This window comes from Tachypleus tridentatus, chromosome 7, assembly GCF_004210375.1.
Source record: "Tachypleus tridentatus isolate NWPU-2018 chromosome 7, ASM421037v1, whole genome shotgun sequence".
NCBI classification, from domain to species: Eukaryota; Metazoa; Arthropoda; class Merostomata; order Xiphosura; family Limulidae; genus Tachypleus; species Tachypleus tridentatus.
The window spans coordinates 6227898-6254472 of record NC_134831.1 but is presented as its reverse complement, the minus strand read 5'-3'; the positions used below and the strand labels follow the sequence as shown (position 1 = coordinate 6254472).

General features: G+C 35.0%; 1 protein-coding gene across 11 annotated transcripts in view; it reads left to right on the top strand.

Annotated features, from left to right (window-relative positions):
- LOC143255041 (uncharacterized) overlaps window positions 1–26575 on the top strand; it is a 198441-nt gene that overhangs the window by 122386 nt on the left and 49480 nt on the right. For 2 of the 11 annotated variants that reach the window (XM_076510071.1, XM_076510068.1), the window contains exon 1: window positions 6719–6947. The exons of the other annotated variants lie outside the window; for them this stretch is intronic. The gene's annotated coding sequence lies outside the window, so the exon portion shown is untranslated. Of the gene's footprint in view, window positions 1–6718; window positions 6948–26575 lie in introns of those variants that run through there. 11 annotated transcript variants of the gene reach the window in all.

The window sequence follows — 26575 nt, the reverse complement described above, 5'->3', positions numbered from 1 at the left end:
CAGCATAATTTATTTTTTAATTTGTGTGAATCTTTCAAGTCACTTTTCCACCTCGTATTTAGCTGTTACATTATAGATTCAAATCAAAATAAGTCTTTTCCATCGAGGAGCTCAACTTATAAGAAGCCTTTTCCTTTACAAGTTCATATCCTAAAAAAATTCCACTGCAAGTCTAACTCGTGATTAGCTTTTCCAATACTGATTAATTTTTCACACTCTAAACCTTACTGAGGCTATTTGTAGTTCCTCAACCAGTATTCATATATAAGGATACAGATTTATTAGACTATTTGTAGTTCCACAACCAGTATTCATATATAAGAATAAAAATTTATTAGACTATTTGTTATTCAACAACTAGTATTTATGTATTACAATACAGATTTATTAGACTATTTGTGGTCTCACAACCAGTATTCATGTATAAGAATACAGATTTTTTAGACTATTTGTGGTTCCACAACCAGAATTCATATATACGAATATAGATTTACTAGACTATTTGTAGTTCCACAACTAATATTCATATATAAGAATACCAATTTATTAAACTATTTGTAGTTCCACAACCAGTATTCCCATATAAGAATACAGATTTATTAGACTATTTGTGGTTCTACAACTGTTATTCCTGTATAAGAATACAGATGTATTAGACTATTTGTTATCCCACAATCAGTATTCATACATACGAATATAAATTTACTAGATTATTTTTGGATCCACAACCAGTATTCATATTTAAGAATACAGATTTACTAAATTATTTGTATTTCTCCAACCAGTATTAATATTAAAGGATATAGATTCACTTGACCATTTGTAGTTCCACAACCAGTATTCATATATATGAATATAGATTTACTATACTATTTGTAGTTCCACAACCAGTATTAATATATATGAATATAAATTTACTGGACTATTTGTTATTCCACAACCAATATTCATACATAAGAATAGAGATATATTAGAGTATTTGTTATCCCACAACCAGTATTCATAGATACAAGTATAGATTTACTAGACTATTTGTATTTCCACAACTAGTATTAATATTAAAAAAATATAGATTCACTTGACTATTTGTGGTTCAAAAACCAGTATTCATATATAAGAATACAGATTTATTTGACTATTTGTTATTCCACAACTAGTATTCATGTATAAGAATACAGATTTATTAGACTATTTGTGGTTCTGCAACCAATATGCCTATAAAGAATACAGAATTATTAGACTATTTGTAGTTCCACAACTAATATTCATATATAAGAATACCAATTTATTAAACTATTTGTAGTTCCACTACCAGTATTTACATATAAGAATACAGATTTATTAGACTATTTGTGGTTCCACAACTGTTTTCCTGTATAAGAATACAGATGTATTAGACTATTGGTTATCCCACAATCAGTATTCATACAAACGAATATAAATTTACTAGATTATTTTTGGATCAACAACCAGTATTCATATTTAAGAATACAGATTTACTAAATTATTTGTATTTCTCCAACCAGTATTAATATTAAAGGATATAGATTCACTTGACCATTTGTAGTTCCACAACCAGTATTCATATATATGAATATAAATTTACTGGACTATTTGTTATTCCACAACCAATATTCATATATAAGAATAGAGATATATTAGAGTATTTGTTATCCCACAACCAGTATTATAGATATAGATTTACTAGACTATTTGTATTTCCACAACCAGTATTAATATTAAAAAATATAGATTCGCTTGACTATTTGTTGTTCCACAACCAATATTCATATATAGGAATATAGATTTACCAGACTATTTGTTATTTCACAACTAGTATTCATGTATAAGAATACAGATTTATTAGACTATTAGTGGTTCCACAACCAATATTCCTATATAACAATACAGATTTATTAGACTATTTGTTGTTCCACAACCAATATTCCTCTATAACAATACAGATTTATTAAACTACTTGTGGTTCCACAACAAATATTCCTATATAAAAATACAGATTTATTAGACTATTTGTCATTCCTCAACCTGTGTTCCCACATAAGAATACAGATTTATTAGACTATTTGTCATTCCTCAACCTGTGTTCCCACATAAGAATACAGATTTATTAGACTATTTGTGGTTCCATAACCAGTATTCCTACATAATAATACAGATTTATTAGACTATTTTTAGTTCCACAATCAGTATTCATATATAATAATACAGATTTATTAGACTATTTGTTATTCCACAACTAGTATTCATGTATAAGGATACAGATTTACTAGATTAATTGTAGTTTCACAACCAGTATTCATATATATGAATACAGATTTATTAGATTATTTGTTGTTCTACATCCAGTATTCATATATATGGATATAGATTTATTAGACTAATTGTATTTCCACAAACAGCATTTACATATAAGTATATAGATTTACTAGAGTATTTGTAGTTCCACAACGAGTATTGATATAGAAGGATACAGATTTACTAGATTATTTGTAGTTCCATAACCAATAGTCACGTGTAAGATAGAGATTTACCGATTTTAAAAAATTGGTTCATATCCCACTCTCTGAAAAGCTTCAAGTTAAAGAAATGTTTTAGCAGTTTTAAATGTTAACACTTGCATTCTTGAACTTGTAACTGTCGCTTTCCACGTGTTCGAGATTCTATACCAGTTTAACGACAATCACTCAATACATTACAATCATTCAGATATTTGATATTCATTTATCCATTGAAATTTGAGCACCTTCATGTTAAATTCTGACGATTTATTCGATTGTTAACGTGAGAACGCTTTGTTCACAAATCCAATTCGGTCTTCACGAATTATGAGACTGTTCTGATAAAGCTAATGAGAAAACGTATGCTGGAGAAAAAAGTTCACGTTGTGGACACGCGAGTTTTTCAATGTGTATACTTATTCAGATAGAAACTTTTCGTTTAATCGACTCACCCCGAGAAATGATTCAGTGTTGTTGTGAGAGGTTTTCTCTAAACTCATTATTGTAAATCTACTTCCTTTATTTGTAACTTGACCTTAGACCTCTTGAGAGATAGAAGTACCAGCATTTTTAACTTTCTGTCCGTGATCTTACACATATCTTTTAGTCTCTGTGTGTGTTTTCTTATAGCAAAGCAACATTGGGCTATCTGCTGATCCCACCGAGGGGAATCGAACGCCTGATTTTAGCGTTGTAAATCCGTAGACTTACCGCTGTACTAGCGGGGGGCCTCTTAGTTTGTTTCTCGAAAGTAATTTATTTCTTTATTTGTAAGTACGCTTGGACTTACGTATGAAAGTTGCAGAAAACGTGGGCTATTGCAATTAGATGTACAGATTTCTGCAATCAGGAAAACTTTATGGCCTTTAACCTAAAAGTTCGGGCTGAGAAATAATTACCCATAATTCTTCGAATCTTGTAACGGATCATTATTCTTTCCAAACTGCAACAGTCAGTGTCGTACGTTTATTCAAAATAAAATGTTGTGACTGCTCTTATAATATTCCAATCTAGGCTAACTGAGGCTTCAATCATTCCAAACAGGGTAAATACACTTGGCCGAAGTAACTGACTGTATTATCAAAAGCTGCGTCATTAAGAGAGTCTCTCTAACCTCAGCATGTCTCCTAGCAACCAACCCATAATGCTAAAATTGGAAATGCCCACGCCGAGAGTTCTGATGAGAGATTGGTCTGTGCTTATTGTCATTAGGGGGGAGAGTTTTCTAACGTAAAGAGGGTGTGTTTGTGTGTGTGTCTTCTTATAGCAAAGCTACGTTGGGCTATCTGCTGAGCCCACCGAGGGGAATCGAACCCCTGATTTTAGCGTTGTAAATCCGTAGACATACCGCTGTACTAGCGGGGGGCCCGTAAAGAGGGATAATTTTACAGCCACTTACCTAAAATGTATTGCTTGATTACCATGTTGTTAAGCTGGTTCGTAGTAGTACACAAACGAAGTGTGACAAAAATTACATGCTTTATTGAGGTGTGGATATCGCTGATTGCTGTGCCTCTTCCCTAGCAGCAGGTTTCTAAATGTCGATATACAAACATGACATGTTTTAACCGAATGGAGCGGTAAAATATTTCTATCAAATCGATTACTATTTGCTCATTGTTTTCTCAGTGCAAAGCTACATAATACAACAGACTACCTGCACTATATTCACCTTGGAGCATCGAACCCCAAATTTTGTAGGTTGTTTACCCACTGGAGAACTTAAATCGAAATTTGAGGTTTAGTCCACATTAGCTTTTACATCATTTCTTTCAAGTACTTTTGAATGTTCTAGTTCATGCCCAAGGCAACAGTAATTATTTAAATATTATAAACTTACTAGGAATGTTTTGCCCAATAAATAATTAGGCATTAATACATAAAAGAAAAGAATCAAACTGTTTGTGTTTCATAGGTAAACTGATTATGTCTTCGATATGCACTATAACCATAACTATATACACGAACAGTACTTATTAGGATGCCGAGTCTTTTATTTTTATTTTTATTCTTAGCAGCGGCATAATGGCTCATAGAATAAGTCAGATTTTTCTCTCTATTTTTTATCAACTACAAACTTTTGTCTCATAGCTCCGACATCTCTTACCCGATTTGAGGTCTCTTACGTCAACCACTTTCGATTAATGTATTTTCCCACGCCTAACGTTATATTAAAGTACCCTAATTTTGGAAAGAAGAATTTCTATTTGAGGGTAGGCCGGTAGAAATCCTGATGAGCAATAAAATTGAATCGGCTGCACGTGCGCCTCCACACGTGTTATTGCTGGTGTACAGAACTATAACGAATGAAAAGGAAAAAAATAATTTGCTTTAATCCTTCATAAAATAATTTCAAGTGTCGCGACTACTTAGCATTCCCTTTTGTTCTCTAATATGATCGTATATTAAAACTCAAATAATAGCTGCCTAGTTTTACTTGTTCATCAGATAGACTTATAAAACATGGATTATAAACATTTATTATACAATCAACCACTGAAACTGCTAATTAGGCTAATTACATGTTTAATAAAACAACATTCTTCGTGGGACATGACTATATGTTATTTAACACCGAGTGTGAATTTTTTGTTTGCGAAGATCTTCCTCAGTTTCGGGACTAGCAGAACCAAAATTGCTCTGTTAGTTGAGGTGATTCGGGATTATCTTTGTTGTATCTTGCGTAGTTCTACTACCAGCTGGGTATCAATGGCGAATAAGCCAGACTGGAAGGTCACCCACATGTGATAGGGTCTAGGAGTAGCCTTTACGGATCGCTGAACCCGAATTTGTTACAAGTTTTGTCTTCCTCGCTTAACTGGGGATCCCAGGGGGTGCCATGTTTTCAAAATCTAGCGAGATTAGATGTGGCACACGTACTCAGGTGCCACGGATGAGGTTTGTTTTCAGGTGCGCCCCCTTTTGGCACAGCTATAGAAGTAAAAGGGGATAATGGATGAGTTTGGTCGGTACAGTGAATCGCGATAGGGTCCTATGAACCAAAAAGTTATTCAATGCAAGAGATAAACATTTTTGATTAATGAGTACATATATATGTGTAATTGGAAGTAAGTACTTTTACCCAGCCAAAGTACAATATTAAAGTAGTCGTAGTTTTTCTTAAAAACTTATAATACCGACGACAAATATAGATAAATCACTCTCTTTTTAATTTATAGGATATTTTCAGCCCGTGCAATAAATAATATTGAAAGAAGATGAGCGAATTATACGATTGTTATTCTTATTATGAAGTGTTTCGCTTACATTTCGTTTCCCTATGTCCATCACCTATGCCCCCCAGTGGCTCGGCGGTATGTCTGCGGACTTACAACGCTAAAAACCGGGTTTCGATACCCGTTGTGGGCAGAGCACAGATAGCCCATTGTGTAGCTTTGTGCTTAATTCAAAACAACAACAAATTCATAACCTATATTTATGATGTACCTTTATTGCTTACAAATGGCTGAATCACACCAACCTAATCACATCCAATTGCAGTTCAATACTGGTGACCAGTAACAAGTAGATTAAGAAACAAATGTTTAGTTTCTTCATTCGCCTCTCTTCATTGATTGATTTCGCTCTCTCATCAGATTTGTTCTTCCCTTCCTCTCTATCATTGAACTATCTTTTTAGTTATTCTACAGATTAATGCTCTTCTTTCAATTAAGGACGTTGCACCTTGTTCGCACTTTCATGACCTGAAACTAAACAAGTATCTCAGGTCAGTGATTGTGATGTTTCTCACATCTTACTGCAAGGCCCCGATACTTTAAAAACTATTAGGGCAGTATTACTCCACATCTTACTTCATATGAACGTTAGGGCAATATTACTCCACATCTTACTTCCTAATAACATTGGGGCAATATTACTCCACATTTTACTTCCTAATAACATTTGGGCAATGCCACTCTACATCTTACTTACGAATAACATTAGGGAAAAATGTCTAATAACAATGCACTTGGAGCAAATAATTACTGTTCCTTGTCAAGGCTTCAGTTTTTGCTGTTTTATTTTTTCAATCAGCTATCTCTTTAAACAGAATTCAAACGCCTTATAAATTTAATACATACTGAGACACCTCCTCCTATTGACGCGAGCTCCACAGGTGATGACGTCATAACACCACGCATTGAGATTGGCTGATAGCAATTGAATGAGAACAGTATCAAACGAGTGCGGCCAAAACCCGTACATTTTCAACACGCACTCAGAACGACCACCACTCGCAATTTCGCGTGATATTTGCATGCTGTGCGCATTTGTTATACCAAAGAAAAAGTACATAGAACGCGTAAAAACAAAACCTGTGTATTCGAGGCCTAACTTCAGCATTTATTTCTACGTCAGGTCCCGCATTCGAACGTACTCCACTCTCACAGGTCTTAACACAAATATTGCGTAGAACGTCTTTCAACGGTAAGTCCAAATTTATAATGTTAAAGTAATTAATATCAAAGGTTCTTACAGTACAGATGTATCTGTTTGTCCACAGTGACTTCTGAGAGACGTTGCTTATTTTCTTCTTGTAATATACGCCGTATTTTCTCTATGGAAAAATATTAGACATAAACAGTAAAAAACATGTGAGTCCCACATGTTATAGGTCTTTTTTTTAATTTTGTATCGGTGATAATAAATGCCAAAATTCATTCATCCTGTAATAATAAGTTGTATTTTTATCTGGAAGCGGGTTGTAAGAGTGGCAGTACTTGTCACTGTTCAGTTATGTGTGTGTTTAGGCGGCTGGTGCTGCTAACCTGTTGCTCTCCTTCTGGTCAACAGTCTATAAATTAGGATTTATTATATCTGAACACTGGTTATTTCTGACCTAGCTAGCTATTTAGTTCACGTGTCGCATGAGACGTTGGGTGGAAAACATCAAATGTTAAATACTTTGAAATATAAACAATCAAAAACACGCCAGTTCCACTGGTTATGGTTCTCTCTTTTCTGTATCGTTAATGACAAATACTAGCATTCATTCATATTGTTAAGTAGAAACATAAAGGATTTCTGTTTAATATACCCTGTTTCCTGAAATAATTTGGTTCTTAGAAATTAAGCACAAAGCTACACCAAGGGCTATCTCTGCTCACTACGGGTACTGAAACCTGGTTTCTAGCGTTGTAAGTCCACAGACATACCACTGTGCAACTGGGGCCACCTGAAACATATGAAAACTCATTGTTTTCTGTCTTCTTTCTGATTGCAAATATTAAAGAAAAAACTAGAATTACTTACATTTGTATGTGTGTGGTTAATTGTGATCTGACAGACGAAACAAGTTCTACATAAAATATCGTTTTTTATCGTAAAGTGCGAGAATATGAGAAGTAGGAACTAAGACATGCGTATAAATATAACGTACCATCATATTACTGTAAACAGACACTGAATCTAACTAACAATATAACTAAAGTCAATGAACTAGATAAGCGTTTAGTAGGTTCGCAACCACTTCTGTGGAAATGGAGTGATTACCTAAACCTCACTCAGTTTTGTAGGTGTCTCGTGACAGAATCATACAAAGTTTAAAATGACAGGATATTACACTCACTATAGACTGATTAATTACTCAGTTAAACCTCATTCAGTTGCAAGTGTCTCGTGAGATTTACTTACTGCTTAAATGTAAAGGAAAGTGTACAACTAGAACGATTAATTTATCTGAATAAGTGAGAAATGTGCATTTCGTTATAATTATAAACCACTTAAACAGAATGTGCCATACTTTCCACAAAATGCGAATTATTTTACAGATGTGATATCTTTAGAAACTATAGATTTAAAGAAACTGTGCAGTAGATAAATATTCTTCATATGAATAAGATAAACACACTGTCAATGATTATAAATACAATGTTTATTAAGATATATCTAAGTTTTATAATCCAAGTTTAAGAAGACAAGTGTAGTCTTTTGAGTTATCGCAACCGTTCTGATCCAGGCACTGCTGATAACGCGGACAGATGGAATTGCAAACTTCACGAATCATTTTATTTGGTATTTGGATGCATTCTCTTTCAATTGATGCTCTCAGCTCATTGACTGTTACAGGTTTTGTGCTATAAACCTTATCTTTGACACATCCCCATAAAAAAAAAAAAAGTCCAGAGGTGTGAGGTCTGGTGAACGTGGGGGAAATCTTGTTTGGAAGCTGTGCATCCTCTGCCAAGTACCACTCACAAAATGCAACTCTCCGGTCAGGATCATATTCACTGAGGGACTAGATTAATGACGGAATAAATATTTTCCAGTGGACGCTCAATTTTGGGGTTCCTGTCTCACGGGCTATTTGCCGAACAGATATTCTTGGAGATCGCTGCTTCTCGTGTGGGACTGGTGGACGACTGCGATCTTCCAGAGCTCCCTTTATGGAGGTCTTTAACAGTTCCATTTATTTCAAACTTACCTCTGATGCGAGTGATGGTGAGTGGCGTTGGTGTATCTGTTTGAAATTCCCTTCTAAACCATCTTTACACTTCAGCTACGTTCTCACACTTCCAGTAGCACTTTAAGATAAATTTCCTTTTCTCAAAGCTTAGTCTTGATTTTACCATTACTTCAAATCAGTTGCACCTGTAAAAAAAAGAAAGTTTGAGTGAGTTATAATCATTCAAAGTGTGTAAAAAATTTTTGGGACACCCTGTATAATAACACTACACCGCAGAATAGAAAGGAACTTAGTTACCTTCGGATGTTTATGAATTTAGATTTATGTGAAATATTCCTTTTGCATTATTTTAAAATACTAGCCACTTAGGAAATATGTATAGTATTTGATCATTGGACAACAAATACAAGTCATCAACAACTGAATAGAGGATTTTCTTGAATAATAAGTATGCATGTTATCCAAACGTGTTTCACGTGTCCGCCTCTCAATCTTTAACAGCTATCACTAGGTGTTTACTAAAATAGTTCACAGTAGAAGTTGTATCATGGAATTATATTCTCTCAGCTCTTCGATGGTTCTTCAATCGCTGTCTCACTTTCACGGTTACAATAAGCTTGTGTAATAGATAGTCTAATTTGAAAGACATATTTAATATAGATAGAAAAGCGCAGATAAACAGGAACAGATTTACTGTTAGATTTAGGCAGAAGACAAATAGAAACAAGATACTTTTCTGCCAAGAAAATATTTCATTCATTTTAAGAAGTTTGGTTTGATTTGTTTTGAATTTCGCGCAAAGCAACACGAGGGCTGTCTACGCTAGTCGTTCCTAATTTAGCAGTGTAAGACTAGAAGGAAGGCAGCTAGTCATTACCACTAACCGTCAACTCTTGGGCTATTTTTTACCAATTAATAGTGGGATTGACTGTAACATTATAACGCCCCCACGGCTGAAAGGACGAGCATGTTTGGTGCAACGAGGATTCGAACCCTCGACCCTCAGATTACATAATTGGTAATTATGTGAGTAAATTAAAACCACGATTCTTCTGATAAGCCTTATTCCTAGCTGCTTTTACTTATTTCCATTACCAGCGTGTTTAAAGTACTATCGATCCCAAGAGTTGGCAATGGGTGGTGATGACTAGCTGCCTTCCCTCTAGTCTTACACTGCTAACTTAGGGACAACTAGCGCAGATAGCCTTCGTGTAGCTTTGCGCGAAATTCATAAACAAAAAAAAAAGGCAAAAGTACAATCAATTTTTTTCACAAATGTAAAGTAAATTTGAGGCTAATCAGTGAGATTTTATCCAGGCATTATGAATTTTAAAACTTCGATACGCCGAAGCAGAAACTAAGTCGATGATGCAAAACACGGTTTAATAAATAAAAAAATGGAAAATGTTTATGAAAAACAAAACTACTCCGTAACAGTATCTGGTAATTGAAATAGTAACTAATCATAGAATTGTGAACATACAAAGTTACTGAATACCCCCAACACAACAATATTTATGTAAAATAATGAAGCGGTGCTTTTCTATTGATACCTAAATAATGTTTTGCTTTGGAGCTCTCACTTGAATATCAATCTGTTGTCAAATTAACGAATTCATTAATAGGTAGTTCAATCTTTAATTAGTCCTTTCTATACAGACATGTTTCATATCCCTCAGATATTTTCATTTGTCACTTTATATATGAAACATTAAACCAGTGATTTTTTTTACGATCAGATAGGACATATGTCCTATTTTGTTATGCCTTTTCTCTACATTGTTTATTGTACTTACCTCAATGTTAAACACCGAAGGTTTGATATATATATATATATTTTTTACCCCTGATACCATTAAGTCGTTTTGTTTTTTGTTTTTTTTTCCTCTTATGATCCAACGCAAGATAATGAAGTCTCTTTTTTTTTTTTCGGTTTTCGCTGTTTTCACATCCGTGTTTCTGAGTTACATGGGTTTCGTACGGGAGCCTATATCTGCTAGAAACTTAAGAACTGGTAGGAACCTCATTAATTTAAGTACAAACTCCAACGTTACACGTGATGGTACATTATCTGTAGGCCGTGATAAACACCTGTTCGTACTAAGATCCCCAACACAGTGAAATAAACGCTAGAATAACTTACTGAGTGATTATTTAAACCGAAATTAAACGTCTAGTTTAAGCATTTGATGAAGACAAGCTACAGACCTTACGCTGTCTTGCATAAGTCACGTGCACGTTTAAAATATCGGGGAAAAATATCATTGTACAAATACGTTGTCTGCACCTGTTGCATGGGGCAAATAGCTATAAAACTGTTGTACGTTTGACAGTATTCAAAAGTAACATAATAGCATGTTCAACAATTGTTCGAGGACATACATGGGTAAAATGCCGTATTTGTTGATGGATATATAAATATATAAAATGTATATATTTTTCTTTGTTTTTTTCCATCTTGGCATATTGTTCTGTGTAACAATTTAATTTTCACACGGTTTTATGTATTTAAAAAAGAGTAATAATATAAATGTGATAATTATGTTTAATGAAATAAATATCACACAGGAATAAAATATTAATGTTTAGCAAGTTACCTGAAATATTAGCTGTGATTACACAGTGTTTTTTTTTATTAAGAGATGAAATAAAAATAAAACATGGTCAGATCTAAAACCTTGTCTTAGATAATAAATATTTTTGTTAACGTCCGATTATCTAGTAAGACGTGAAAAAAACAACTTGTTTGTGTTTCAATTTCGCGCAAAGCTACATGGGGGCTATCTGTGCTAGCCGTCCCTAATTTAGTAAAGACTAGAGGGAAAGCAGCTAGCCATCGCCACCCACCGCCAACTCATGGGCTACTCTTTCACCAACGAATAGTGGGATTGATCGTAACATTATAACGCCCCACGGCTGAAAGGGCGAGCATGTTTGGCGCGACGGGGATGCGAACCCGCGACCCTCAGATTACGAGTCGCATGTCTTAACACGCTTGGCCATGCCGGGCGAGAAACAACTTGTAATTTACTTTCAGGATTTTGGTTTGCATTATTTTGCAATTGTTACAATTCATCGTAAAAAAAAAAAAAAAACAAAACGTTTTTAGCTAGAATAAAAATAGAAGGGCGCTTGACTAGCATTCTGTCACCAAACTGCTCCCACCATTTCAGGTATGAGAGCGTTGTAATATGACGGTCAGTATCACTCTTTATTTGTAGAGAGTAGTTCAAAATTTGGAGGGGGTTGGAGGTGATGGCCTGGCTTTCTTCTAATCTACTACTTTTACAACAGGGATGGTCTGAATAGATTGGGAGGCCCAACACGGCCAGGTTGTTATGACGCTCGAACTCGTAATCTAGGGTCGCAGGTTCGAATCCCCGTCATAACAAACATGCTCGCCCTTTTAGCTGTGAGGGCGTTAATAATGTGACGGTCAATCCCACTATTCGTTGGTAAAAGAGTAGTCCAATAGTTGGCGTTGGGTGGTGATGACTAGCTGCCTTCCCTCTGGTATTACGCTGCTAAATTAGAGACGACTAGCGCAGATATTCCTTGTGTAGCTTTGTGCGAAATTAAAAAAATCAAACAAACCGAAAACTTAAACGAAACAAACAAACACCTACAACAGATGAAGAGGTAGGTTTGCTTATATTGATAGCCAGACTTGAAATAAAACTTAGGTGTAGATATCGATCAGTTAGAACGATAAAAATCTCAAGGTTATCCTCTTACACGTGTGTGAGCAGAGTATATAATATCCAGTGACCGTAAAGATGTACTATGATTTGATACGCAGTGGAGATCGCATGGAAGAGGAGTGTGACATCAGAGTTTTTCGTCAAAGGATGAATCTTATTACACACTCACATAATGACCTCGACCTTTGTTTAGTACTACACTATTATATGTGACGTAGTTGTTACGTGTTAATACACGAATCATGAACGTTATGGGTTTTGTAAAGGTTCACTTTCAACAGGGGTTTACAGCCTTTAGTTTGTTTGTTTTTACCTTTCGAAATATACGTTTCTGCTAAGATACAAATTTTCGTTGTGCGAATGTTCATCATAAAGTGACATTTATCTAAGCTTAGTTTTCGTACGTTATGAAGACTAGCAGATTCATCATTGTGTACATGACAGACTACAATAGAATCAATTTTACGCTTATTTCCACTTTTAATCGGACATACATTCAACTCTAGGTGATATACGTGCCCCCAGTGGCACAGAGGTATGTCTGCGTACTTACACCTCTAGAAATTAGGTTTCGATACCCGTGATGGGCAGAGTACAGAAAGACCGTTGTGTAGTTTTGTGCTTAATTACAAACAAACAGGATATTGTAACAATTTTATGTCATTAAAATCAACAAAATGAGGAGGGAGAAATATTTTGCCTAAACTAACAACAACTAGTGTGGAAGCACTCACGACAAATACATTACACGATCAAAACATTATTCTTTGGCTTTCAGAAAATAAAATAATCTCATAATTACTAAGCCTAATTGACAACAATCAGAACTAGATAGTTCCAACACACCGACTGCATTTTTGTTTCAAAACGAAAAAGAAAGAAATGCCACCATAATTAACCATTAAGCAGTTTGTTGTTTTATTTTGTGTTACAACGTATTACGTTTCCGTTGCGTCAATTTATAGCAAAGATAAAGCAGTTATTAGTAATCCATGAAAGTCTATGTGATTTATTTTCTAACGTAAGAGCTTTACTAAGTATGACGGCTATTACATCCAGTAGATTTTGAAGGTAACTTTTAACGTTAATACAAGGCAATGCCTGGAACTTAAGTATGGGACCGCAGTAATTTATGATATGAGAAATATTTTACCTAATATGAAAGTGCTGACATAAAATTCTGTTATTGTATCTAATTATGTTTCAGCACTTTATGAGTGTCATTCAGAAAATTCAGATTAAAAAAAGAGTAACAAATTTGTCCAGTTGGGTTTAAAGTCTCAACATTAATCTATTACAGCATCAGGCAGCAGACGCACGCGAACCGATGTGAAATGGTTGTAACAATGTAAATTAACACACACATTCATATATTGTATTCGTGAGTCTAATGATCAAAGCTCCAATAAAACGTGAAACATTACCAATTCTCACTTAATCGGTAATTATGTTCAATTTGTAATTATATAGTATATAACTCGAAATATTTTATAGATAAATACTGAACAAGTAGCATTACGTCAAGAAGTTATGGAAAGAGGGACACGTATAAGACGAGGATTATTAAATCTTAAGGAAAGCTAGATATAAGTAAGTCAGGATTGAAAGGAAAGTAATTATTGTGCCAGAAACAAGCCTTTCTTCTAGCTTAGAAAATCCTGTTACGCGTGTCTTAATATAGAAACGTAATACACGGATAGCGTCTGTTTCTTGATTAACTTTTGTCCCCTGGTGGCTGAAGGCAGAGTATGAGATTTGTTGTGTCATGGGAAAACGCGTGTGACATTAAGCTTTGACATTTGAGCCTGTAAATAACATTTTCGTAGGACAATCTATGGCTTCGTTTATTAAATAGTATCTCGGAAAAAGTATTGAAATCTTAATAAGGAACACTAACTTTGCCTTACGTCAAGGCCTAACTTTTCTATTATGTCTCCAAAACTTAGGTAAGGAGGAACCTACCTTTAAGAAAACATGTGTTTCGAGACGGCTTGACAAGGTAATAATACAGTTATTTTTCATTACAAAGTCGTTTCTAAACTTTTATATCTCCAAAATTAACCAAACTACAACTTAATAATGGGTAGATACACAAGACCGTTAAAATAAGATGAAATAATATTTAGCTCCACTGTCACGAAACAGCAATGAATTTATATGGTAACAATCTTGACATTTTCGAGAATCCTCTGCAGTCGAACTTATAGCAAACAAAAAGATTTAGAAAATTTAATTAGTTTCGAATTTCACGCAAAGCTACACGAGGGCTATCTGCGCTAGTCGTCCCTAATTTAGCAGTGTAAGGCTAGAGAGAAGGTAGCTAGTCATCAACATCAACCACCAACTCTTGAGCTACTCTTTTACCAATGAATAGTGGGATTGACCATCACGTTATAACTCCCCAAGGCTAAAAGGGGACACAGAAGAAAGGACATGTGAAAATGTCAAAAAAAAACTTTATCCGAAAAATTTGTTGTTCTTTGGCCCGGCATGGCCAGGTGGTTAAGGCACTCGACTCATAATCTGAGGGTCGCGGGTTCGAATCACCGTCACACCAAACGTGCTCGCCCTTTCAGCCATGGGGGCGTTATAATGTTACGGTGAATCCCACTATTCGTTGGTAAAAGAGTAGCCCAAGTCTTGGCGATGGGCGGTGATGAATAGCTGTCTCCCTCTAGTCTTTCAGTGCTAAATGAGGGACGACTAGGGTACATAACCCTCGTGTAGCTTTGCGCGAAACTCAAAATAAAATTGTTATTCTTTCGTCATACAATTTCATCTTCTATCTTCAACTACAGTTTTTAATAATCAAATGATTAATAAACAAGATTTCCTCAGCTGGTGAAACGAAACAAGCAGAATTCGAATGACGCAGAGACATAACAAGATGAATCCAGGGTTCGATTCACGCTGAGACACAACAGCGTTTTGTAGTTCGAATAATGCACAGTCTCAGTTTGCAGTTCTTAAAAATAAAAACTTTTAAACGTAAGTCAGTTGTTACTTATGTGTGCACTCGATGGATACTACTACAGTGTAGACACAGTGTTCCTACAAGTGCCCTAATTTTATAAACATATACATTTTAGAAGGGGTAATTTCGAAGATTCTTCCAAGTTTTTAGAAACATAGTGTTTTAGTTTCTTCATAATTATCATTGTCCATAACATTTATTGTAAGAGTAATTCTTCCACTGTAAACACCTCCATAACAATCGTGTACTCACCATGAGAAACCACACGTGTTGATACAGATAAACGATTTAGTTTATCTTTAAAACTCTTGTATATCATCCTAACGCATAAACAGTTAGATTCAATTTTAGTGGATTAACGGTGTAAACTAACCTATCACATGAAATATTCGGTTGTCTAGATTATGTTTCAATGAATTATTCATAGTAGCGTTAATTGTCACTTTGGTATTTACAATAAAGTTTCCACAAGATCAGTCCAATCATTAAATATGTCTGCATATTCTGGAACACGAATTGTTTTCATATAATTTTTCTTAAGTGGCTCCTAACCGATTGTTTTCTATGTTTTTCTGTTTATACACTCCATTATCCGGCACATTATCGTGAAGCCCACCAACGTATTTGAAAAAAACAAATAGTTGAGGTTTTCGGGTGAATTAATTAATCTAGCTCTGTATACGGTGTACATAATGCTTTTCATGTGGTACAACAAATCGAAGGTACCTTTCTGTGTTAACATAAGGACTTATGAGAAACATGACAATATATATATGTGCTCTAATAATGACCATTTTCGTTATCTTTCTTTTATCATTTTTAAAACAAAATCTTCATATCAGTTTTTATCCACTACAGAGGCACATACTACGTAAGTAAGTTACAGCAATCCTTCCAGTAAAACTAAAAGAAATGTAAGATTTAAAGTAAGCTTTCCTTCTTATTAAAAGTGTGAATATTGTAACAGTTTAACATTGCTAATGTTCAATGTGGTTCTAGTGTCATTATTTAATTGGTGATAGAGTCAAACATATGCATATCGGTTGAGGAACAGTTTTTTTTTTGTTTTTTTTTCATTTCGCGTAAATCTACACGAGGGCTATCTGCGCTAGCCATTCACAATTTAGTTGTGGTAGACTAAAGGAGAGGTATCCAGTCAACATTATCCACCGCCAACTCTTGGGCTACTCTTTTACTAACGAATAATGAGTGAAATTGAGAGTCACTGTATAATGCTCCAACAACTGAGAGGGCGAGCGTGTTCGGTGTGACGGAGACTCGAACCAGCGACCCTGAGGAACTGCTAAATTGTCTAAGATCCAAGAAAGAAAACAATGGAATATTTCTCTAAGGGGGTTTATAAACTACTCTCAGTAGGAAGCAAGATCAACTGCTATGAACTTAAGTACATTACATTCGTTACGTTGTTATTTTTCTATCTTTGTGTTATTTCAAAGGCCCTTAACTACAAACGGTTTCAAACATGCCCGCCCTTTCAGCTGTGGAGGCGTTATATGTGACGGTCAATCCCATTATTCGTTGGTAAAAGACTAGCCCAAGAGCTGGCGGTGGGTGGTGAATACTAGCTGCCTTCTCTCTAGTCTTACACTGCTAAAGAGGGACGGCTAGCGCAGAAAGCCCTCGAGTAGTTTTGCGCGAAATTCAAAAATAAACAAAACAAGCTATTTATTTATATAGTTTATTTAATACACATATAAATATATTGACGTTTTGAGTCTAATAATTGCTTTACAAAAATAATAAGTGACTGAAGCGATTTTATGGCTGATATAAAAATTAATTATTTCAATGGACTTTTGATTTAATTATTCAATTTTTAGGCACATTATTTGTGGTTCCATTTCCTGGGTAATAGTGTTTGACATTGTTCTTACTTTTGATTCTGTGTTTACACATCTGAGCAAGAGCGAGATCTTATATGTTTTGACGCAAACTGACCTTTAGAAAGGGACTTGTATATATACAGACTTTAAATCAAAATAATTTGTACGATATTGAATGTAATTCTGAATTGTAATACATTAATAAGCATGACTAGCGCATTACCAGGAGTGTGTATCAGATATAGTTGTATGCACAATTAACAGTTTTATCACTAGTTACAGAGATGCCAACTATTTCAAATGACTGAGCGTAATGATTGTAGACAGAGCCCTTTATCATTTGTGGCTAGTAGGTCTGACAAATGTTTCTAAGCTGTTTATTATTATATTATTGTTATAACTATTATTATTTATTACTGCTATAGATTGCTCATTTATTACTGTGTTTTGTGTATTTAGTAAATAAATTTTAAAAAATTATTTTTCATATTCTGAATTCTTACTCATAAGTGTCGTTATCTGCATCGTTTTTGTCTTCGCCTCAGCCTTTTGTTGGTGAGATGCCGATTTTGTATGTCTGGAACAATCGTTTATCCCGCCATGCGCCACAGAAAAATCGATTTGACAAACTGTACAAAACGCATGACTGTCACTAACTTTTGATGCAATGAACGTATATTTTGCACTATACTTTTTCCTAAATTTTTGATTCACAGTTTTAGTCCTTTTAGATTTGCCAGAAACAAGACAATCTGGTGAACGAGGCCTCTTTTTTCCAACTTGTGAACGATCGCATTGGTGTTTCTATGCCGCTTAGAAAACGAGAAATACCCATCTACGCGATCGCTGATTGGCTAACAAGCTCTGATGACGTAACTGTGGATTCCCTCACGTACCCAGTATGGAGAAGCACCGCACTTAAATTATTGGTAGACGTTGGAGATACAAATATTTTTTATTATTTCAAGCGCAAACATGATTATTGCAAGTGGCCATTTGGACTATGTCTTTTATTTATTATCAAAATTTATTTGTATCTCACTAGAAATTTTCTTTTCACCCCTTTCAAGCCCTGAGGGAACAATTTATCACTTTATTGTATAGGCCTATATAATATATAATAATTTGGGAGTTGCAACAAGTCGTAATATTTGTCTGTATGAACGTATAGTCGTAATGTATACACCAAAATCGTAATGATTACACTCAAATCGTAATAGTTGGTATCTCTGTAGTTATGTTTGTTAATTGATTACGTCTTTAGTGAATTGTTTGCCAAATAATTCCATATTATCCTTTTATAAAGCATTTGGTTGTAGTGTATCAGTTTTCAAAGTCACTTAGGTACAGAGGTTATAAAACAGTGGATAAGACAGATTGGACTGTACAAGTCATTATGCATTAACAGTCTTACCCTTACCAAGTAAATTTTTATTAATTCTAAACATTTTAGTTTCTTCTACCACAAAACATTTTAGCTCGTGTGTGGGCAGACACAGGTGTAACTCAAGTGATAACTTTTGGTATTAAACGAAATACCACATGTCTATTGATTCGTAGCATATGATAGATGAATTATACGTAATATTTTTTTTCGGAAGGATGGACTGGAAAAGAAAATGGTAAGAATTTTTTGTTTGCCCATCCGTTAACTCGGAGGCAAGTCTCACGGTTAAACAACGCTAACGTTTGGGTTTTAACACCCGCAGTTGGCAAAGCACAGATAGCCAACTGTGCAGCTTTTTGTTTAATAATTAACAAACAAGTAACAACAAAAAAGTCGTATTTTATGTATTTAGTAACATAAATACTATCAAATATACTTACGTTTCCGTGTGGAACTTTATTACGTGGCGCCATAATATACAGACACCACGGGGGCGTAAAACTATATACTGATCTCGTGTTGAAATGTAGAAGAATCTTATATGCTCATGCATTTTACAAGCAGAATATGGTGTTTTGATTGAATAAACTGCATAAAAATGAGACGTCTACCAGTTGTTCAAAGTTTTTAATTTTGTTTTTACGTTTTCGATAATTTGTATCAATAATAGGAACTACTAAGGATATATATTTATATATACACATGTGACCACAGGTTGTAATGTCAATCGAAATCCAAAACCCTTGTAAATTTGAGAACCGGAAAAGTTGCACTTCCAGGGACAATTCGTTTTTATTTATTCCTAGAGTTGAAGCGTTTGTTTCACTTATGGAATTTTGTTTGTAACTAAACAGATAGCTACACAGTGGGCATTCTGTTCTCTTCTCACTACGAGTATGGAAACCAGGGGTTTTAGCATTTTAAGCCGATAGACTTACATCTGAGATACTGGTAAGGGGTTGTACGCGCACGCACGCGCGCGCGTGTGTGTTGGGGTGGGGGTGTCTTAGGGACTGTGTGCTACACTTGTAAGATGTTAGGTACGTCAGAGAACGTGACGCCAACATCTTTTTGTCCGCTAGTATAACAGCTGTTAAGAACAAACAAAGTGAAACAAAATAAAGATAAATAAACGTGTCGTTCCTAAAACTGGATTACGTATGTTTGAAAAAAAGCAGGTGGTTCTCCGGACAAATGTTTATGTTGCAGTAATTCTTCATGGAGCTTCGATTTGTGCGTGTTTTCACACTAAACATCATTATTCTGACAAAATGTACAAAAACAGGAATTCACACACAGACAACTGGTTCCTTTAGCAACCCAATGACAAAATTCGTTTACGTTTATACAGCTTGAAATAAAACAAACAGATATGAATGTTTCTACCTTATTGATGATTCCTTATACTATAAGGAAATGTGTGTGTGAAACTCATTGGAACGTATTATTTTTGGACTGTGAAATTATATCTCCAAACTTCTATCAGTTTACAACATATGAATACATGTCTTGTCTTAACCTTGACCCAGACCTGGCCTGGAATGGGCCCAGGTGATTAGTACTCTTGGCTTGCAATCTAAGGGTTGCGGGTTCGAATCCCTGTGCCACCAAACATGCTCGCCCTTTCAACCGTTGGAGCATTATAATGTGACGATCAATCCCACTCTTTGTTGGTAAAAGAGTAGTCCAAGGGAAGGATATGGGTGGTGATGACTAGCTCCTTTCCTTCTAGTCTTACGCTGCTAATTTAGGGGTTGGCTATCACAGATAACTTTCGTGTAGTTTTGCGCGAAATTCAACAGCTAAATAAGCAAAATCGTCAGACAGTTTGTAGTTAAGCACAAAGCTACACAACGTGCTATGCGGTATGTGCCACTAGGGGCCGTCATACGGTTAATCTTTACAATATTTCTGGTAGTTCAGATTGTTTCAGCATTATTTATTGTGCCATTTTAGGAACCTATATGAAACCCTTATGAATTAACTTTTTTCCCTAACTCATAACATACCTATTATGAGATTAATACAATTTGCCTCAAACTGTATTATAAGCAAAGAAACAAAAACACCTTCAAAACTAGACACTTTAACGAAAGTGTCCGATTGATTATTTATTTTAGTGTAAATCTGGTTTTATTATTTATTATACCATTATTGTATTACATATTTACAGTCGAGATAGATCATTATTAAAATCGAGGACCAATTCTGAAGTACGAAACACGTTTACAGGAATTAATTTTTATCAAGAAAATCTTCCTTTTAAAATGCATTAATTTTTTACCATAATAACACAGTTTTCGGCGGTTGTTTTAACACCCAAATGTCTCGAAACCAAGGAAAGGTTTTATGGACGTCAGAAATGTAATTTATCTTTTAGCATTATTGAAACTGTATACATACACGCGATATATGGTTTGGTAAAAGGTACTGTACAGTTGCACAGTCGGTATTATACAGTTGGTTTGTTTGTTTTGAATTTCGCGCAAAGCTACACGAGGGCTATGCGCGCGTATATACGGTTAGTATTAAAGGGAATATTAGAAACATAATTGAATATAATTGTTTGTGTCTAAGCAATATTTAGTAAGTGTGTGTATGTGTTTTTTTTGTTATAGCAAAGCTACATCGGGCTATCTGCTGTGTCTACCGAGAGGAATCAAACCCCTGATTTTAGCGTTGTAAATCCGCAAACTTACCGCTGTACATTATAGCAAATTTTCTCTCATCCGTATATTATCATAACTTGCCCCAATTATGTTTTTAAAGCTGAGCATCTAGTGAGATCCAAATTTTCGTCAAACAGTTTTGTAGTTAACTTGATAAGTTAGCCATGCTAATTTGATAGATAATCATGTTCGCTTGATAGCTAGCCATGTCATTTTCGTTGCACGAAATAAAACCTTGTTTTATAACCTTCTTTCCGGATCCGAATAACAAGGGTTTTACACGTTTCGTTGGGAAACTGCCATCTGGTTTTTGTTGACACAAGCCCCATGCTTTCATAAAACCGGAAAGACATGTGAGACATTCTAGCAACAGAGACTTCGACCTGTCTGTGATAAATATTTCGTTCTTGACTGGAAGAAAAACCATTCTGTTCCGGATTGTCACAAACACGTGGCACATGCATTAATATTGGTTATTGTATATTTATTTACGCATGTTATTAATATAATGTACTGTCCTTACCCTCTCCTGTGTAATGCTTAAGACCAGTCTTAACACAGACGATATATATATATAAAACGAATCAACCGAAAATTGACTCTTGGTCTTGAAGAATTATAATCATATCTTCTAGCCAACAACTGCATCATCTCTGTTGCTATGGCAACAATGGCGACTAGAGACACTCGCGTCTGCACGAAGTACTTTCTCCCACGCGTCTCATTTCTCAATGTCGTTTCTCATCGTGGATTAGTAGCTTCGCTTGCAAACGCCTACAGCGATACGATGGCCGTCGCTTAGCAACAAGTACCAACGTTATGAAAGAAGTACAAATTAACCAAATAACTCGACCTCAGTTCCCTAGATTCGTGTAACTTTTATCTATTTTTCGCCGAGAAATCTATAACAGAATCACATTTTAATTAGTATTTTTGTTTGAAGAAGAAAAATGTCTCTTTAAAACCATGTTTTTTGTTCTTTTATATTAAATATCTTAAATATTATGGATGGTACAAGGAATTAATTATATTACAAATATTTTCAGTTTGTTATTTATAACGAAATGGGGAGTATATAGTCAAGTTCCTTAGAGGGAGAAATACTTTTTTATTAGGCCTATTTGTTCGTTTTATATTCTAGTAACTCCTCCCAAAACGTTGCCCTTGTTAATAGGTTTTCGAAACCGAGAAACGGTTGCAGTTCTTTTATAGTTATATACATATAATTTTAAACGCTAAAATATTAATTGTTGCTTCAATTTTAATTTGTTGTTCAATGTATTTACAAAAATCTATTAAGAAATCAGCCACGGTCTACTCAATTCAATGTCCATAAATATTCAAAATAATCGTTTATCTCTTTTGTTTAAGTGCAGCTGGTGTAATAAGCCATCGAGTTAACCGCGGGATCTAACACCGGCTTTAGCATTCAAGATAACCATTAAATTACGGGATAGAGGACGTAGTCAAAATAAAAATGAATTCTAAGTGATGCTAAATCCCGGCATTCTTGCCCAGACTTAGCAGAGACGCGAGTATTTAAACTCGGATTTCAGCGTTGTAAGTCCGCAAACATGCCGCTGTGCCACTGGGAGGGGAGGACAATAAAATTAATATATCTCAACATTGTCACCAAATGTTAATTACATCACTAGGTAACAATGGAGTAGAATAACTCTGATGCTGTGTTATTGTCTGCCTTCGAAGTGATGTGGCCCAGCATGGCCACTTGGACAGGATGCTGGATTCGCTATCTTAAGGTCGTGGGTTCGAATCCCTGTCACACTAAACATGCTCGCCCTTTCAGCCATGGGAGCGTTATAACGTGACGGTCAATCCCACTATACGTTGGTAAAAGAGTAGCTCAAGAGGTGGCGGTGGGTGGTGATGACTAGCTGCCTTCCCTCTAGTCTTACACTGTTAAATTGGGGACGACTAGCGCAGATAACTCTTGTTTAGCTTTGGGCGAAGTTGAAAACAAACAATCGAAGTGATGTCAAAATTGTTACGCTCGATATATTATTTTAATAATTGGCATTGGAACTGATAATGTCCGCAGTCTGTGTATACTACATGAATGTTACCTATTGTTTCATTTGACTGAAAGTTACGAGAAATGCTTAATATGTAAATGACAAAACCATATCTAACACCATTTAATTTTGTTTCTTTACGATTACGTTTCGATTACGTCACGAAGTAATGGAGTAATTTCTTGAATAAAGCGAGGAAAAAAGTAGTTCATAATTTACCCGATTAAAAGAACCAACCTGCATTAAAAATAGGAAAGATACATTTCATACCAGTGTAATATGTCACGAGACAAGCATTTTTAATAGCGTTAGATATAAGGCAGATGAACTACCAAACGAAGTCAAGCCAAACGTTCTTTTCGTTGTTTTGAATTAAGCACAAAGCTACACAATAGGCAATCTGTGCTCTACTCACCACGGGTATCGAAACCCCGTTTTTAGCGTTGTAAGTCCGCAGACATACTGCTGAGCTACTGGGGAGCGCCAGGTGAAACAGTGGAGATTATATAAGTGTTAGCGCTGTGAAATGTTTGTAAGTCGAAGTATATTATTAAAATCCCTCGGTATATTTATCTACTTCTGAAAGTATAGCACAAAAATTTTGACATAAAAAATGTACTTACAAAACAGTTATCTTTCTTCGAACGACATGTGACTAGTAAATCTTGCAATTAAATATGAAATTTTGTTTAAACAAAATGCGTGAAATCTGTATGTACGGTTAGCAAATACGCGTATTTCTTTCGCCTGACTTGGATAAGTGTGATAAATGTAAGAGTAAAATTTGGGAAGTTGTAGTTTCTGTGTTTATCAAAAACATCTATGGAATATTACAATTCGCAACTTCAATGCCAATATTTATAAGTTTGTAGTGGATGAAATTGAAAGATGGTGTGTCCCAAAATAATTGACCCGGCATGGCCAGGTGATCAAGGCACTCAACTCGCAATCCGAAGGTCGCGGATTCGAATCCTCGTCACACCGAACATGCTCGCCCTTTCAGCCGTGGGGGCGTTATAATATGACGGTCAATGTGACTACAAACTTATGCGTTGGTAAAAGGGTAGCCTAAGAGTTTACGGTTGGTGTTGATGACTAGCTGCCTTCCATTTAGTCTTCCACTGTTAAATTGGCGTCAGCTAGCGTAGATTGCTCTCGTATAGCTTTGCGCGAAATTCAAAACAAACCAAACCAAAAATAATTTTAGTCATGTTGAGGTAAGGTTGGTTAAAGTTATGGAATACGTTGAACAATGGTATTGTTTTTGTTTCTTTTTTATTTTAAGGGCAAAATCATTTGTGTATGATAGTAAGTTTCAATCTTCGAGAAACAGTTTCGTTCGAACGAAACACAGATAAATGTTTGCTAAGGTTACACTAAACTTGTGTCCTATCTCAGCGAACCTTAGTTATTTCTGCCCCCAGTGTCACAGCGGTATGTCTGCGGATTTACGACGCTAGAAACTTGATTTTGATACCCGTGGTGTGGCTTTGTGCTTAACTTGAAATTAATTAATTACTTATGCCCGTCGAAAGCATTCCAGCATGTTTTAAGATTCACAGCCATGTTTCAGAGATATAATTCTTGGTAAATGTAAATGTTTCGAAGAGCTATAGAAGAAGGAAATTTGACATACAGGGTGGCCCAAAAATAATTTTAGACATTTAGAATAAAAAATCTACTTTGTGTAACCATTTTCTAGCCATACAGCAAGTCATGTTTTCCACTGATGTCACAGTTCCTCTATCGATTCACAACAACACAATTTTTTATCCTTCTGATTCACAAGAACACAATATCTGTTACCTATGTTATTCAAAACAACACAATATCAACTATCCATCTAATTCACCACAACATAATATCTACTATCCATCTGATCCACTACAACACAATATCTATTGTCCATCTGATTCATTACAACGCAATATCTATTACACTATGTAACACAAATTTTGTTCCTGGATAGTATATATTATTTCTTAATTGCTTATGTTATAAAAGTACAGAAAATGGTCATTATTCCCTTCAAACTTTACTTTTGTGATCTGGATAATGAAATTTAGAAATTAACCTATTTTCTATGTAAAATGGTCAAATTTGCACTTTTTCATTAACATAAGGTCTGAATAAAATAACATATGAATCAAGATTTACATGTATTTGTACTAAAGTTATACAAAAATGTTTGGAAGTGAGTAGTTTTTCGAGATTTGCGACTGTAATGTAAATCACTTGCACGTATGGGCTTTCAAATATAGTCTCCCATCATGTTTTCGTTATATGCTCCCAGGTCACAAAAGCAAAGTTTGAAGAGAAAACTAGGTCTTTTCCATTTACTTTATATCACAATATAAACACAATATTTATTTATCTATCTGATCCACTACAACACAATATAATATCTATTATCCATTTGATTCACCACAACACAATATCTATTATCCATCCGATTGACAACACAATATCTAATATCCATCTAATCCACTAGAACATAGTATATATCTCTTGTCCATCTGATCCACTACAACAAAATGTCTACTATCCATCTGATCCACTACAACAAAATGTCTACTATCCATCTGATCCACTACAACGCAATATTTTATATGTATCTTAGTCCTGTTATCTTTATACTACTCCGTGTAAGGATGGTACTAAACTTCATTACCAGAATTAATGTTATTCGTTCTGTCGAGTTATATCTCTTACTGTAAACATAGTCATACTGGATGAACCATGCTTGTAAATACAGACTAAATAAAGCCAATGAGAATCCATACTTTTTCCTCACACGAGGCCGTAGGGTGTCTCGCTAGTTACGAGAGGCTTAACTTTGGACACGTTCATGCCAAGAATATTCACAATAAGTTTTCATGGAACTTAATATTCTTACGAACCACAACAAAGCCACGCTGAGAAAGGAATAGCTTATATGTGTCTAAGTTTATTATTCTAATTAATTATAAAAATACGCATCTGACGTTGTGACTTGAGATTTACATAATTAATTGAACAAGAACACTGAAACTGCTCTTTGAA